At 40.9% G+C, this 12,934-nt stretch overlaps 1 protein-coding gene across 4 annotated transcripts in view; it reads right to left on the bottom strand.

Annotated features, from left to right (window-relative positions):
• Nucleotides 1-12,934, bottom strand: part of raph1a (Ras association (RalGDS/AF-6) and pleckstrin homology domains 1a) — a 108,416-nt gene that overhangs the window by 77,566 nt on the left and 17,916 nt on the right. For all 4 annotated transcript variants that reach the window (XM_042495348.2, XM_042495350.2, XM_042495349.2 and 1 more), the window contains exon 2: nucleotides 4,539-4,603. The gene's annotated coding sequence lies outside the window, so the exon portion shown is untranslated. The remainder of the gene's footprint in view (nucleotides 1-4,538; nucleotides 4,604-12,934) is intronic.

The raw sequence follows: 12,934 nt of genomic DNA, 5'->3' as shown, positions 1-12,934 counted from the left end.
AGAGAGCAACGAGCAAAAAAAAAAAAGAATTGGAAAAATGTTACAAGAAAATTACCTGAAAATAAGCAACACACAAAGAAAAGAAAAAAAAGTTTTAAAAAAGAAAAAAGAAAATTACCTCAAGAAAGTGCTTTTTTTTCTCTTTAACATAATTTTAAATATATAATTAAGAATTAAGAGAATTATAAATATAGTTTTATGGAAATTTTGTCCATTTTTTATCAATACCTATTAAAAAGGGGAAAAAATAATCATTATCATTAACGTCTAATAATAATAATTTCTCACTCTATCTCTGTTAAAAAAATATTAAAAAAAACAACAAAAACTGTTTTTCTGGTCATTTTCACCTTTTCCTAATTTCTGGCAATTTGTGGGACATCGCTTGCTAAGTTGCTCACTGCCTTTTTAGCAACGTTTTCAAAAGAAATCAAATCAATTTGCTCAGGTTTTAAAGGTTTAAATGCACGTCAGCGGCGTATGAACACAAGAAAACTGACGTCATTCCAGGTTTCAAAGGGTTAAAGCAAAACAAAACTATCGTTTGCTGACACCCCCGATCGTCGTCACCTTCAACCATAACACTCTCGTTCTGTGGGAAACACGGGCGTCTGTGTTATGAAGGTAAAACTGGTATCAGAACATGCTAGTCTCACTCAGACTCATGTATGTGCGCCGCATAAAAAAAATTCAAAATGTTCGTATTGTGATTCATAACTGAGGTCACAATCAAACAGGAAGCGGAACGGAGCGAGGCGGAGGAAGCAGAGGACGAAGCTCAGAGCCGCCTGCTGATCCAGCAACAATGATATCACTTCCCCTGAGACCCGCAGGAGGGATTACATCATTTCCTCTCGATTCCCTCCCTCATATCGACATCTGCCTCCGTCTCTCAATACGAAGACGAGAGATTAATACAGAGAGAGGGGGAGGGAGGGGGGTGGAGACAGACGCTGTGCTGCTCCCAATTTTCTCCCCTCAGCTACATCGCGCTGCATTTTACTCTGAATACTTCACAGTACTGTACTCTGCCCTGCTGACCCACACTGCTATATATATATAAATATATATATTCTGAGTGTTGAGTCTTTGCCTCCGTGAGGTTTTCTTCAGCAAACAAACAGAACGAAGGGAGCCGGCTGCATAAAGTGTCCTACATTTTATTTGGGCTACGCAGCCGAGAGTTCATTCATGTCTTCACCTCGGTTTTGTTTTGTTGTGCGCTGCCAAAGGTAGCGGCACACTGTGTGAGTCATAAACACATGCACATGCACATGCACGTGCACTTTTTTATGAGAAAAGCCATTCAAACCGGATGTTTGTACGCATGTGATGTGGCCAAAATTATGCCCCATTGTGTGTTTGTGTGTGTGTCTGTGTGTGTGTGCATTTGAGCCCCGAGGCTGATCCCTGGGGTATTCAGCTGCCAGTGTGTAACAAGATACACACACACACACACACACACACACACACACACACACACACACACACACACACACACACACACACAGTGGCAGTGTGTTCCAGATTTAGGGACAGAACAAATGAGTTCTATTTTTTGCATCAAAAGAAACAAACAGGAGGCAGCAGGAAGTTGATTCTACTGTAACTGACTGGATTTTCCGTAGATGCATTAAAGTTAGTTAAACACGATGTGTCAGAGTCACTCGGGCTGCCAATTTGCTCCTGTGGACCAAAATATTTCCACCATAGTGAACCCAGTAATGAGCCCTAAAACGCAGAAACAGGTTAGCATTTCAACCTCTCCAGTTCCCTTATCTTAAGTTAAGTGTTTTTTTTAGCAAATCTTTGGTTAGAAGCCTTTAATAAGGTGGTTAACACAAGCTGAAGAGACTTAGTGTTACCGACTGTTCGGATGTTTCTTTATTTATGTTTTTGGGCTGGAACTCCACCTACTGTACAGACTCTGGCTCCAAATGACGTCACCAGCTAAAGACGGCGGCGGCCGTATCTGTGATATTTTGGCTTCGCTCCACTTGCGCAGGTAGAAGTGGGGATGCGTCGTCCATCTTCATACGCAGTCTATGTTCCTGACCGATAGACCGATAGTTGCCACTTGAGACAATAGTTGCACTGATTTTCATGACAATCCACCCTAATGTAGTTGATATTTTACTGTGGAACATCCCCGGAGCCGCTGCGCTACGACAGCACGACGTAAATACTACAATACTGCGTATTAATCTGTTAAAGCATTTTAGGAACACATACATTCACACGTATGAGACTGCGTGCTGCTGCACTGATGCCCTACGCTTCTGATTAGACATTACTATAAATATATCTGTACCTTGCTTTACGTTGCCAAGCCTATACAGCTCCTTATAATAAACTGAGAAACGAGGCCACTCCCTCAAAATACCCACAACCACACCGCGTGTGTATTTATATGTATACACACACCGCTTTGATATGATCATCAGCCCTGCACGAGCGGTGCAGCTGTGTGTGTGTGTGTGTGTGTGTGTGTGTGTGTGTGTGTGTGTGTGTGTGTGTGTGTGTGTGTGCAGCTAAACTCACTGTAAAGTTGAATGATAACAGGGCAGCATCCCACACACACGCTCACACTCACACACACACACACAAATACGCACAAACACACACAAACACACTTTACGTTTCTGAACAAACTGACTGATCTTCACAGAAAAACCAACATGTTCCCTCCTCATGTACACACACACACACACACACACACACACACACACACACACACACACACACACCATATGACACTTGTCGCTCAGAGGGCCTCAGTGGTGGTTCTTTACAAACTGAAGACAAAGTTCACGAGCACAAACATTTGCATTAAAAGAGAAATATCTATGAGCCAAAAAAGAGAACTTTCTGAGCGTAAGTTGTACAACCGGACTTGCTAAATAAAAACACCAACATATAGAATCTGCTCCTAATTTTTACATTTAAAAAACATTTAATGATGCCGCTCCTTGAGTTTTGAGTCATTCTGCAGCAAATTTCAGGCTGAGGGTGCAAAATACCCAAAAGCCAGTTTCTGTCCGAACATTTAACACAGAAAGCATAAACAGGTCCTGCGAGCGCAAATTAATTCCCTGACTTTTCCAGGCCTGGAAAATAGAAATGTGAAATTCCATGACCTTTCCAGGTTTATCATGACTGTGGGACCCCTGCCTTTTATCAAAATTCTAAATTTTAGTTTTACAATAATTTCTTATTATTACCCTTGCCGACCATTTGGCACAAGATGACCAGCGAGCATGAGTTCACAGTGTTTAATGGTGAGCTCTTGTTAATTTTTGGAGACAACACAGAAACTTTACTATTCAGAACAAAAAAAAGTTCAAACGCACAAACGGTATCATGTCACTTTTCCACTGTTTCTACCGAACCCCTTCAGGCTGTTACGTTAAATGACATGACTTGCGTTTTAAGTATCCAGGAATTAGTTTGCGCTGAACCACAGATTTATATTTCTGGCTCTCAAGAGTTGGCTGCGGGTAAACGATGGAGCCTCTTGCCGCAGAGACATTTAGTTTTCCACAGATCTCAACAGGGATGGAACATAAAGAACACAGAAGCCCATAAGAGGCTGGGAATGATTAATCGTCATAAAGTCACTACGAGAACATTTATTTTGGAAACCTCTACGTAGCTCCGTGACCATCAGCGGCCTGATATTTACATACTGAAGCAGAGCAAGTGATATACAGGACGTTAATAGAAAATATGCTGTGCTTTGGGTATGCCGCAGCTATGAACACTGTGGGATAATCGCTAATGTTACACGGCGTGTCTGAACCAGATGTCAGCTCAAACCTTTCCAGACCCCAAAGACCAGTTTAAATAACATTACAGCCGAGAGCTGAGAGGGGGCGGCTCTAAAGGTGGGCCGCGTGAAGCCATAATAGTAGTGGCAGTGGCAGAGCCAATCCTAACATTTTGGAAACATTACCGAACACACTACATGGCCAAAAATATGTGGACACTTTTAAGTTTTCCACACGTGCTTGTTGGACCATGTGAGCACAGCCGCCCTCTTTCATTCCCTTAACCACACTCTTGAAAAGGTCAGCGTTGGGTTAATGATGTATATCCAAACCCCGTTTGTATCCAAGTCTTTTATAATGTTTCAAAGTAGGTGTGTATCTTCTTTTTCTGACCAGAAATGTGGGCTTCTCCTTTGGGCATGCTGATTTGGGTATTATGCACCTGTTTGTGACCGTAAACAGCCAAGAGGCCACGACGCAAAATATTCTGAATGCACTGCAAACATGTCCAAAGAAGGCTCCTAAAACATTCACGATATCAACATATCCTACAAGTCTTAACCCTACGATACCTGGGAAAATGGACTTTATTTCTTTATTTCTGCACCAGTCAAGATACTTTTGGCCTTATAGTGTGACAGAGTACAAAACTCTGTAAAGTGAACGCTATCAAACAATCAGGCAGCAGCGAGCACGCACAAACACAAAGCAGAACTTTCCACATGTGACAGCGAGATATGAAGCGATAAGAGTGGATTTAAAGCTGTTTACCTTTGGTCTGCTAACGCTGCTCAGTCCAGCTCCAACACAGATCACAGTGGAGGAATTCAATCAGCCTGCAGACACACACACAGAAAGAGAAAATTTATTATTGTACATGATCATATTTCCTCTGGACGCAGAGAGAAGCAAACGTACGTCTTCCATCCTGCTGACAGCACTATATGAAAACCACAGTCTGACAATTGGCTTTGGTTAGGCTGATGTTTAAAGATTTGGGGATTGTAGATAGGGATAGTTTTTAACGGAACACTGTCATTTCGGGAGATTTATTGATATAAATAACGTCTGATAAATTTAGATTAAATTGCAGTTTTACAGACGAGAATGTATGTAAATTATCTGTCTTCTTTGGTTCAGGACTGAGAGCTGTCTGTTGCCTACAGCAGTGATGCTCAACTTATAGCCTGCGGGCCAAATCTGGCCCCCAATAAGGTGCTGGCTGGCCCCCCAACTACTTTGTAATTCACAATAAAAATAAAGTGATTCACAGTGGGAATGTTTTTGTACATTTAGTTTACATAAAGTGCCAGAGTGCATAAAGCTTTAAATATAGTCTGTTCACCAAAAAAAGTGCCAGCTGAGGATTCCCCCACACATTCAGACAGAGGTCCTCGCCGAGACCCTAATGTCCAGAAAACCTAAAAACTTCAAAAGTTACAAGAACGTCCTGAAATCCTAGAAATGTCCTAAATCTTAGAAATGTCCTGAAATCCTCAAGACTTCCTAAAATCATAATAAAGCGTCCTTAAATCTGAGAAAATCCCTTAAAATCCTAGAAATGCCCAGAATCCTAGGAATGTCCTAAAATCCTAGTCATTCTAAAATTCTAGAAATGTCCTAAATTCCTAAGTACGTCCTAAATCCTAGGAACCTCCTAAGATGTCCTATAATCCAATAAACATCTTAAAGTCTTAGAAATGTCCTGAAACCATAGACACCCTAAAATCCTAGAAACCTCCTAAAACTTGAGAAAAGTCCTTAAGTGAAATACTGCTAAAATACCCAAAATGTCCTAAAATGCTAGAAACATGTACGAGGATGCTGTGACTGGCCCCTGGCAGCCTGTGATTTTGAATAAGTGGCCCCCAAGCAAAGTAATCTGAGGATCCCTGGACTATAGCTTAGCACAAAGACTGGAGGCAGCTCATCAAAACACACACACACACACACACACACACACACACACACACACACACGCACGCACACACACACACACACACACACACACACACACACACACACACACACACACACACACACACACCTGACAGCTGTCTACACACCAAATGTACAGTCAGCAGGTGGCACTAGTGTGTGTGTTTCCCTCTTGCTGAGCAGGCTGGATGTGTGTGACCTAAAAATAACTGACAGGCAACAATATTTAAATACACTTCCGTCCTCTCTCTCTCTCTCTCTCTCTCTCTCTCTTTCCCAAAGTGTCCTCGTGTCTCTCGACCCACTGCTCTCCTTCACATCTGCTCTCTGCCTCTTTTCTTTCCCTTTCACTCAATTTTTTACTTCGAAGCCGCTCGTTTTCCTTCTTTTTGACCTGCGTTTGCTGATTCAGCTGGAATTGGTGACATTTCACTAAATCATCACAGCTCATTACGTCGGGACGTCATCCAGTCAGATTCAATCATGCCGTAGACACATCTGACCTTTACCGGGAATTCACACACACACACACACACACACACACACACACACACACACACACACACACACACACACACAGTGAGTGATGGAAGTGTGTCTGTCAAAGTTAAAGGGATAGTTTGTATCTTTTGAGTTTGCTTTTGCAACGAAATTAGTTGGGCTGCATCCGGTTGCCCGACTCGCCTCAGAGCTGGTATGATTTTATGCGCAGTGACTGCAGGTTCTGAAGCTTTGAATATTCATGAGTGAATCTCTCTGAAGCTTCGAAGCCAATTAAATGGTATTCTATGCAGCCATAGTAGCTAAAACATGTTTTGTTGCTTTCCCATCATCAGCAGTGCATTGCCTAGCTTCCATTTCGGCGTTCCAGCCTGTTTCTCCAACCTGACTGACATCTACCGTATGTAACACAGGTTTACAGGTTTGAGTTTTACAGATTAAAACTCAAATTGCGCAAATTGAGGTTGGATAGAAAAGTCTTATCACAATAATTTTGTCTCCTCAGTCGATATTGATATATATCATGATATACATCAAATCACTATTTCTGTCAAGCTTAAAGGTTCCCTTTGACTCCTAAGTGAGATATGAAGATATCATAACCAGTGATGCATGACAGCGATTATTTCAGCTGATACCGATAAACTGATAATTTCTAGCTTCTCGTGGCTAATAAGATACTGATAACCGATAACTCCTTTTTCGTTGTTATCTCATATTTCAATTGAGGAAAAGTTATATCGCAATTGACATCGTTTTATCGCCCAGCCCTAATTTCAGGCGATTACAAAAAGCCTTATTTGGAAACATTTTTTTTTGGCTTTTAGAGCTCATGTGAGCTGAAACACCAGGTGGCGATAATGCGACTTTATATGCCAAACGCCACTAAGCCCAAAGAATAAAGTCACATGACATTCTACAAAACATGGCTCGGTATGTGTGGACGGACACTCCTACAGGAGACAAAGATATGAAGGCAATATTAGATCGGCTTTATTGAGTGGCTGCAATAGAAATGAACCTACCAATGTTTTGAACATCCATCGCCATGGTTACTGGAATGTTATCGTGACAGGAAAGTCATGTAACGTCGCATAATATCACTCGACGGAAATGCAGTCATCTCGCAATTGTGTTTAATTGAAATTTCGAAAATCTCACTTACATTTTGTGCAAATCTGTAATGGAAACCAAGCTACTGTCTACAGTTAAGTACCCTATATAACCCCTCTTCAAAAGAAAATATGAATCATCCCTTTAAATATGTGTGCAAGTGTTTTGCACTGTGCATGATTTCATCTGTCACATGAATGTGTGCACGTGTGTGTCCTTCCATAAACTAATGATGTCATACAAATATAAAAAAGTGTCAACATCTTGGTCACATGCACAGAAGACAATTACACACATACACACACACACACACACACACACACACACACACACACCAATCCTTCTTGCCTAAGATCATAAACAGCTCTCATATGATCACTGGAACTACAAGAACACCATTGTTGGGACAGACATGCACTTATCTGCTCTCCACCAGCGCACTGCTCATGGGTTCATCAATGTTTCTCATTGGCTCTGCGGCATAGATCATCTAAATCAGTGTGGAGATTCCAACCAGCAACTGTCCCGTGACAGGCCGCCATCACAAACCTGCACAGCTGACTGCAATATGCCTAAAAACAAAGCTGGTGTTATTTAACTTTGTTTTCGCCAAGAAATCTCGTAAAAAAAGAGCCAATGCAGCTCACGGCTCCGGTGCCTTTGTCGTCCAGAAACGATTACATAATAAAAGTGTCCACAGCTCAGCCTGAAGGGCTTCACTAAGTAATGAAAGATCGTACGAGGACGGGCTCTCGGCTGCCCTCACAGTGCGCGTAAGTGCACAGATGTGTAGGCTGAAAAAACACTTTCAGGTTCTGAAGGTTGAGGACAATGTTTTGCTGGAAGCAACCGTGAAAACAGTTCTGGATAAAACACGACAAATTCAGTGACTGCAAATCAGACCACAAACGAGATAGAAAGCAGATACTGTAATCAATTGAATTATTATTATTATTAAGCACTTTTTTCATGTCATTTCCTTGATGTTTATTTATTTTCATTTACTTTTTCATTTCTTTTTTTCTAATTTTAGGGTCATTCCCTCTTAAGTTTCTCATTGCCTTTTAGTTTTTAAAATACATCAAACCAATTTGCTTGTTCTTAAAGGGTTAATGTCACTGCTAGCTTATTATCTATTGTAATACATCAGAACCCATTAATGTATTTATATTTTGTCTTAAAATGAGATATTTGTGAGATGAGTTGGTTTTGTGCTCAGCCAGACGTGGTTTCTTAAAGTATTACCAGTCTATAATGAATATTCCAACAGTTGTTATTTGCTTTGTTCCAAAGAGCCAGCCCCCCCCCCAAAAAACATATAAAATCTTTTGCATGCTACATCAAGATACAAAACTACATGGCAGTTGTGGTAATAGTAGATTGGAGTCTCAGACACGGCTTTTAATGTCGGCCCGTAAAAAGCTGAGCAAGTGCAATGTGAGGCGTTTCTCAGCTGGTATGAGACATGAAATCATGAGTCAGTATGTACTGATGTATTATCTCAGCATTTACATTGATGAAATGGGCTGAGGAGTATGACTTTACAAACTCAAAAGGGTTTGTTTCTGCATTTGTGCAGAATTTTGAAGAGCTCAAGCTAAATTTGGGTGTAACGTTGCCATTCTCCATTGCATAAGTTTTTAAGCTAAAGCTGCATTTCGTTTGTCTGTCTTTTAGGCGTCCTTAAAGACTGAGAGAGTGTCATTTTTATTCAGCTGTTATCTCTAAATCCTGGATGGCAAAAGACAATGAACAATCCCAAACTAACAAACCAAAACATAAATGTTTGCAGGACAGATGATCCACAGAGATGTTGGGAAGCTCTGAATCAATGACACTCATTAGGAGACGCGAACCACAACAGAATGATATTTATAGAAGTGACTGCGATAAACCCACAATCAAAAGACATTAACCACAACCAGTCCCCTCAGAGTTATTCACAGAGGGCACATGGTCAACCACGAGCTGTTTTGAAACAGTGTTATTAGCTAATTCTTCCTAATACTTTCTTGTGATGTAATCAGTTGCAACACAGCGGGACGAGGAACTGTTTTAAATGACACATCAGTTTTTAATTCCTGAAATGAGATGAGAGTGTAAAGATGTCACAACCACATCAGTTCGGTGGAGCGTTACCACATGAGGGTGGGTACATGAAGTACAGCTGTTCTGCTACCGTCAGCTAATTTCATCTAAAAACTCGCCATAGCAACCCAAACAGTCACAGTTCCATCACAGATTAACTGACATTATTGCATCCACCATTTAGTCAGATCTGTCCACAAAACAAGCACCTTTTATCGCATCCTTACATACTTCCGTCTGATCTGGAGATGCTCCTCTTAGAGCTGTTACTGAGTTTTTTGAGCTTTGATATTTTTTGGTGCTCAGTTTTGTGCTGACTAAGTTTTACAAAAAGTCTGCACATTTGGTTATCCTCCAATGACTGAAGTACCACCGAGGTGACGTTTCGAGCTACACGCCTTTCATTAGTCTGATGAAGAGCATGTAGCTCGAAAGTTGTGTTTTTTCTTCTGTTGATGAAGCCTGCAATAGCCTACTGGCTGTCTGAGGCAAATGTCTTGCTAATACAATAGAAAATAGGCAACAACGTCATGGAGCAATCTGCCAAAAGATGAACTGAAGGCGTCCCAGACAACAGACTCTACAATCAATGGGCTGCTAGATTGAAAAAAATGAAGGAATTAAACGGCCTTGATCCATATTAACACAAGGATTGGTCAGCTGTTTCAACAAGCTGCCAAATGTAACTTTGTTTTCATACCTTGTATGGAGCATGAGCACCTACACTTCAATCCATAAATTATAATTTACAAATGGATGGATACAAGATCTTTTGTACAAAGTTAAGAAACCTAATGACCAATCACAACAATTATCTTTTTCTGGTTTCCATCGCAGTGATTAACATTGGCCGTATGTTAAGGGTATTTGTTAAGGGTGGAGGGTATTTTAGTTGTTTTTCAATCTAATCATTCGTTTGTTGCAAGTAACGAACAAAGAAAGACAACAGCGACGGCTGTTAGAGGAACTAACGGCAGCTACGTAACAGTTCAACTTGCTTTTACTTATCTGTGAAAATGCTGCGAACACACGAACAAATGTCAGTAATTGTTGCTGAAGCTGATGTTTGTTTGTCTTACAGCTGCTACCCATGATGCCATGTGATGCCTCTTTGTTAAGTCCGCGACCTGAGATCCATGGTTTTGCTTCCACACTGAAAAACTAAAAAAGAAAAATTGCACTTCATTGGTGATCCGTTTCGCATGCTGGTCATTAGAACAGCTATGGCAGCTGACGATGCAGCAAATGTTTATCGTGCCTGTTTGTTTTTAAACTCTCATTGTCTATTGGTACCAGTCTCTACAGTAGCTTCCACATCCTGAAGTCCCATGATGCTTTGTGCTGCACACTACTGCTAATCAAGATCCTATACTCTATTCACAAGCTATCAATAATGGCGGAGACAACAGGCTATGTTGCCTGGAAAACATGAGGCTGAACACTGCATGCGGCTCTAGAGCAAACTTTTAAGGGCGTAGAGGCAGGTTGCACCTCATGTTGCTAAGTGACCATAAATCTGCACTGCATCATAGCACCAGAACCCAAAAGTTCAGAGCTGATCGTCTTGTCTTCCTGACGTTGTTTTTGAAATACTGTCCATGAGACGGATGTAAATCTCTGTGTAACCCTGCACTAAAATGATTAACCTCTCCATCTTGGTCACAGACTGATATTTATGGTAAAAAGGAAAGATTTCTGCCGGCGGTGACTGGCTGTCCCTCGTCACATGACATGCTGTATACTTCCTGATGCGTTCTAAAAGGTTAACTTTGTTTTACTGCTGTACCCTGAAAAATAGGTGCTTGAAAATACTTGCACACCGCAGAGGTTACTTTCTCACTTTTTAACTTTTGCAGTCACTACTCCTGATGAATACTAAAACGTTTGTTGAGGCTTTGAGATTCTGACGCTCTGGTTCTCCTTCCCGGACAATTTATGACTCCTCTGTTGCCCAACAGGCCGCATTAAAGGATATTATGAAACAACACGACCTGCCAAAACAGAGGCTTTAAAATCTCAGATTGAAAACAAAAGCTTCCCCTCGCTGTTACTTCACCCGTAATGAGAGCTAAAAAAATCTAATTTAAGGGGGGCTGCTCGGTTAATAGTGTGTATAATGCCTTGATTATAGTTTCCACAACAAATTATCAGAATAACTGGCAAACTGGGAAACATTTAATTAAAACAATAAAGACATTGTTACAACATTTCTAATGCATTGCTTAATCATTTGCTTCCACAAAGCATCAAGAAAAAACAATCCTGGTGGCAGCACAAACATACGTCACTAAGTAACCACGTGAGATCCACCAATTTTATTTTGATAGGTCAGTATGCATGTTCCTAACATGTGACCATAACATGCCAGTTTAAAGCTGAGTACGTTTTCATGCTCATACTGTAACCGTGTTGTCATTTGGGTTGTAGGTGCAGAAAATGTCCAGAGAAGTAAAAACCTGACTCTACACAAGAAAAGGAAGCACTTCAATTTGAATTATGTTTGCCCCTTTTAAAATTCTTACGCATTGTAAGCAAATGCCAGTATAATGTAAACACTGCAGTCCACACCATAACCCGGCACACACCGTATGACTTTGGGTATATGGTGTATGATGGTGAATACACTTTCAGCTTTTCAGACTAACCCATACACAACTGAGACCCACAGAAGTTTAGAAAAATAATATTCTCAAACCTATTTTCCATATTAAACAGCAAAATACAACTTTTGCATTTAACTTTCTCTTTAACACCAAAGACTGAGAAGCTTAACTGCCTTATTAACTCATCATAAAACACTCATCATTGAAACGTGACAGAAACAAAACCCAAACCGTCTCGGTTATTCTTGCTTGCGATCTAGTTAGTAAGTCTACAGTTACAACAATCACCAGCTCCGAATAAATAAATATGAAAAATAAATAAATTCTTAATTCACCAAGTTAGATATGAAAAAACACGGCCATGGTCTCTCTCTGTCTGCTGGCTGTCGGCTGTTCACAGTCCTTTATCTTCTCCCTCCACCACTAGGTGTCACTATGTCTTTCAGGTCAGCTGCCTGTTCCACCAGTAAAGACTGAGCTCTAGTGGTGCGTGCTGTGCACCACATACAGTGAGTTTAATTGCGAGAGGACCACCTGTATTTTTGACAGTATTGAAAAACATACCTTTGGGATTTCTAAATACTCTGCTTACCATAATATTGTGACACTGCCCAAGCATAACTGTGTGTAACTTAATTAAAAGATAATAATAATAATCATGAGTGGCCATTTCTTTTGCATGAGCACCTTCCCTCTTAAAATTTCCGTGCATGGCCCTGAGGCTGGGGAATGCATAGCGCTAATGAGGGTCCTCACAAGTATAGAAAGACAACATGTATGTGTGTGACTCTGTGTGTGTGTGTGTGTGTGTGTGTGTGTGTGTGAGAGAGAGAGAGAGATTCTTGAAACTGAGAAGCTTTAAGCATAGGGGTGGTAGATAGATGCACCCCAGCACACCTATTTAGAACAGCGTGTCTCTTGACA

Source organism: Plectropomus leopardus, chromosome 10 (genome assembly GCF_026936395.1).
Source record: "Plectropomus leopardus strain MGB_pleo_1.0 chromosome 10, ASM2693639v1, whole genome shotgun sequence".
Classification (NCBI taxonomy): domain Eukaryota; kingdom Metazoa; phylum Chordata; class Actinopteri; order Perciformes; family Serranidae; genus Plectropomus; species Plectropomus leopardus.
Note: the sequence above shows the minus strand (reverse complement) of the source record. Positions and strands in the feature narration are given on the sequence as shown.